The following is a 5001-nucleotide window of genomic DNA, read 5'->3' on the forward strand; positions in this document are numbered from 1 at the left end:
TTTTAACAAGCGCTACTGCTAAAGTTGTGTGTATAACGTTTTCCCTAGTACACTACACCACGGTAGAGCTTCCGTGACACGCCAATGTATCGGCATAGGGTACCTTTGCCGACATATAAGTTGTAGCTAACACCAATGCTGACAGAAGATGAAAGAGCCAGAGGACTTGCTGCGGGGAAAGGTATTGCCGACAGTTGTTTACTTCCCGACACTTTTTCAGTCGATATACACCCTACTTATGCCGACAGATGGTATGTCCACGTACACCCTACCTACGCTGACACTTTTTCAGACAAGATACACCCTACCTACACCGACAGATAGCCTGTCCACATACACCCTACGTATGCCGACACTTTATTAGCCACGTACACCATACCTATGCCAACAGATAGTCTATCAACAAATACCCTACCTATAGTGACAGATATTGCCTTTGCCGGCATATAAATTGTTGGTAAAGTGATGTGCAGCAAAAACAATATACATATATATAATTATCTATATAATTATTAATGTCACAACCATAAGCAGGTTCAAGATGAACACATACTGCATAACAATGAAAATATGTTTAGAAACATGCATATACACTGAACGCAAGTTGACGAACACAACAATCTTAACAAAGCATAGTTTTGACCATCTTAACAATCAACCAGAACACACAAGTCACAAAAGGATGAGCACTATTTGCTGGTACGAGAGACTTCAGCTAGATGGTCTATCTCCATAACACACAAGTCACAAAAGGATGAGCACTATTTGCTAGTACCAGAGACTTCAGCTAGATGGTGTAGCTCCAGAACAAACAAGTATGTATCCACATGCACAGAGTGCAAGCTCCAAAATATCCGAAACATCAAATTGTCTTGAAGACGCATAAGACCCATGATTACAGGTTGGTTGGAACATAAACACTGCAAAGTCATCACGTCCATGTGCACCAGTTAGCTAAGTGCCTGAAATTTTTCACAAAAAATTGTCAAGAAACTGGAATCAATTCAAGTTGCTCAAAGCGCATATGTGGATTAACACATATTTGATCAATAAATCTTCATGATATCATAGTTAACAATATAGTTTGTACAGAAGTTATAATTGGATCACATGGTACTATATAGAACTATGTTCATGTGCTTGCACTTTTATCAAGGATGAAGGCATTGACCATCCAAAACAGAGTTCCTACAACCTAGTAGCTTATTTTATAGCCCAGTACATAAGCATTCACTGCAGAAAAGACAACCTCTTTCGCAACCTCTCTAGATTTTCATGATTACGAGCTACATAACCATGGATAGAAAAGGAAACCATGACACATATATACACAAGCAATTTAGTGTTAACGCATAGGCTAGCCAACCTTGCAAAGTTACATTATAGAAACTGTTATGCAATAGCATGTGAGCTAATTACTACTGAAACAAAAAATGTACCTAGTAGTAGCCCACTACAAGTCGTGGCCCTGGTTCCCGGTGAGGTAGCCTTTCCATCCACCATTTGTTTTCTGCTGCATGTGCGCGACCATGTTTCCCAGGGAGGTAGTCATCCGTTCTCTACCCATTGCTCATGCTGCATGCTGGTGGTCGTAGTTCCTGGCTATTGTTGGCAAGACTAAATGAATTAGTAATTTGTTTCTCATCAGGCATTGTAATTATGACAACTATATGTAATCACTCTACTTGCATCTATTTTTTACTCTAACCAGCGAGCGTGCACGTGCAATGCACGTAATACCAAATGAAGATATTTTCTCATTCATCCTAGTTAAGAGGCAATTATTCAAACAAAATCTACAAAAATATATAATAAATATACTACACATTCACAACATTGCATAGCATTCACAACTCCCTAAATACTCCTTCCGTCCCAAATAAGTGTCTCAACTTTAGTACAACTTTGTTACAAAGTTGAACACTTATTTTGGGACAGAGAGTAATACGGAATTGCCATTAACCACAAACTACAAAGTCTATACGAAATAACCTAAAACTACGAAGTCCAAAAATAATATTCTAGTTTTGTCTGAAAGAGTGAAAGAATAGTATATAGTTATAATTAACAAAAAGATAATTTCTACAATATAAGCTTGAGACAGATAGAGGTAACTATCAAGGATGACATGTCAAATTACAATGTAGATAGAGCATAATGCAGTATGTAAAAATATTCTTATATGCAGAGTGATCCCGAGAGAAACAATGGCAAAGCACTGACTAGCAGGCGCTTGTATAACAAAATAGGATCCCAGATCAACCCACAAAGAAATAAAAAGTCCAGGAAATATAAATCATGGAACGATGCAGAGGGTGAGGAACCATCTTCCATTATCTAACAAATAAGATAAGCATATGAGTAGAACAAATGGAAGTTTTGGATCCATGACCATTGGTGATATCTCCAGTCACTGCAAACTTCACACATATCATGACGGCAGAAACAAAAATAATGTTCCGACAGAACAATGTTTAGGCACTCGAGCATGCTGATAAAATTTAATATGCTAGAACAAAGGTAGGCAATTTTGTAAAAGTAATGGTTTCGGTGAAGGTCATATTAGCCCATGGGTTAACCACAATAGCAACCAATCAGTCCATGGAGTAACCAAAATAATAACATCCACTACAGATTGGATGGGTAGGGAGCGAGCGGCAAACCTGAAATAGTGTTACCGGGCCATGGGGATGACCTTGCGACATTGTGGTTGTCGAACCATCATGCCTGTTGAAGCTCCTTCTGCACCATCTCTTTTCCTTGCCTTCAACAATCACAAAATTAAGCACAAGCTGACAACATCATAATAAATGAATTTTTCTTCAATAATAAACTAACTTGCAGTACAGTTCTACAAGCAGTTAAGACAATAAAGCCATAGGAGAAGATTTGAAAACATAGAAGTACAGGGAGATTGAAAACACAAGCCTGATATGTTCTTCGTAACAGATAATTTTGATTATTTGTTCTAAAGCATACTGACTATGTCCTGAACTGAACCAAACTGAATTATACTGATTAATTCTGGACTGACAACGCTCTTCCAATATATCAACCAGGAAACAATTCGAAGATATACAAATAAGATCAACCTGAGCAGTTTACTTGCTACTCACAAGAGATACAAAATTTCAAATTGGCTTCAAGAAATAACATCATTGGTACATCTATGCCTTATGGTGAAGGGTGTTGCTAATGGTCAAATATATTACACTTCATCGAGAAACATCAAAACACCGAAGGAAATATTTTTTTATGGTACCAGCTTGAAGTCCAGATATCATTTTGTTGAACACCTATCCACCTGTATGACACTGCACATCAGAAAAAAAAAGAACCATCACATACTCTAAATAATTTATTAAAATGTCACATTAATTTAGGGTACACGATATAAAAAGTCCAAGTGTATGCCTAATTGACTTCAAGACCATTAGAAAATAAGGTGTGCGGCTCTTACACATCCTCACGTATAGACAAGGAAATCTCAGGATGATTTGATGCTTACCTCAGGGCACGGCGACGGCTGGCTTCGAGAGGGGCGCAGCTCAAAGGGGATGGATCCCCAGCAGCAGCAGGTCCCGTTGCAGATCCGGCAGCAGCGAGAGCCCAGAGATGGAGCCCCGGCAATAGCAGGTGCAGCAGCGGGAGCCAGGAGATGGGGCCCCGGCAGCAGCAGGGACGGGTATTGGCGAGGACGACGGCTGGATGTCGACGGTCGGCCCGAGGACGGCACCTGTATCTGGATCTCGAGGACGGCGGCTCGGTCTCGGGATGGAGCTCGGGGGGTAGGGTTGGAGTGCAATGACGGGTGGATGTCGGGGTGGAGCTCGGGCGCGGGGGAATGCTAGCTCCGACACGACGGCTTGACGACAGGGTGGAGCACGAGGCCGGCGGTAGGATTGTGGATCGAGAACGGGGGCGGCGGCGGGAGCCACTGGTTAGGTTTGTGGAGTCGGGTTCGAGTTGGGGCTTGGGGATATTTTGCACGGGGGTGAAGGATATTTTGCACGAACACCCAAAAAATTCCCCCATCACGCGGAAATCGCGCGCCACAAGTTTCCAACCTTTAGTCCATTGACACGTGTCCATCTATGCCAACACCTAGTCCGTGTCCATACACCCTATGTACACCGACACATTTTAGGCCGCTAACACTACAAAAAAAGACACATCCGTGACATTTTGGGCAGAACGAATTTTTTTGTCATACATATGACACTTCTATGACGATAATTGTGACAAAACCCGGTATCATCATAGATGTGGTGAGCTCCTACTTCTATGACAAAAAATCATGTCAGAAAATGGGCTTTTCGTCCTGGGCGGGCCGTAGACGCAGCTGCGTGACATTCTTTGGGCCGTCCACGATGGAAAAAATCGTGGTAGAAGTGAGGGCGAGGAAAATTTCGGGGAGTTCCCGGTTACGGTGGGAGGTCGGGGCCCGAGCGATGCGCGTTTCTCTCGTACACGTACGCGTGTGTGTGCGAGGCGTTGGCTCTAATTGAACCCGAGCGAGGCGTTGGTCTCTAACTGAACCCGAGCGATTGCACTGCAGGCTATGCGTTACTGAACCCGAGCGAGGCATTGGTCTCTAACTGAACCCGAGCTATTGCACTGCAGGCTATGCGTTACTGAACCCGAGCGATCGATCGATGGCTGTTAACTGAACCCTATCGAGCGATTCCTTCGCTACTGCTGCTAACTGAAGCCGATCGATGGTATGAACCGTGAGCGTTGCGGGGGAAGGGGGGGTTGGATGACTAGTGAGCGGTGGCGTTGCCTCTGGATGAACAGGACCCGGTGGTGTGATGGAGGGTTGGATGAACAGTAGACGGTGGAGGGGTGGATGAACAGGACCCCGTGGTGTGGATGGCTGGATGAACAGTAGAAGATGGAGGGGTGCCCGTGGAGGGGTGGTTGAACAGGACCCCGTGGTGTGGAGGGCTGGATGAACAATAGACGATGGAGGGGTGGTTGAACAGTAGCCGGTGGAGTAGC

General features: G+C 43.6%; 1 long non-coding RNA gene across 2 annotated transcripts; it reads right to left on the bottom strand.

Moving 5' to 3' along the window:
- Positions 1 to 557: 557 nt before the first annotated feature.
- LOC119318170 lies at positions 558 to 3976 on the bottom strand. Of its 2 annotated transcripts, XR_005153972.1 has the most exons (5): positions 3509 to 3973; positions 3263 to 3314; positions 2664 to 2764; positions 1440 to 1602; positions 558 to 962 (listed from the first exon to the last, which is right to left on the bottom strand). It is a non-coding gene; the product is annotated as an uncharacterized LOC119318170 (long non-coding RNA). The 2 variants fall into 2 exon arrangements; XR_005153971.1 differs by having other exon boundaries at positions 2664 to 3314; positions 3509 to 3976.
- Between the last annotated feature and the right edge of the window lie 1025 nt (positions 3977 to 5001).

This window comes from Triticum dicoccoides, chromosome 6A, assembly GCF_002162155.2.
Source record: "Triticum dicoccoides isolate Atlit2015 ecotype Zavitan chromosome 6A, WEW_v2.0, whole genome shotgun sequence".
Classification (NCBI taxonomy): domain Eukaryota; kingdom Viridiplantae; phylum Streptophyta; class Magnoliopsida; order Poales; family Poaceae; genus Triticum; species Triticum dicoccoides.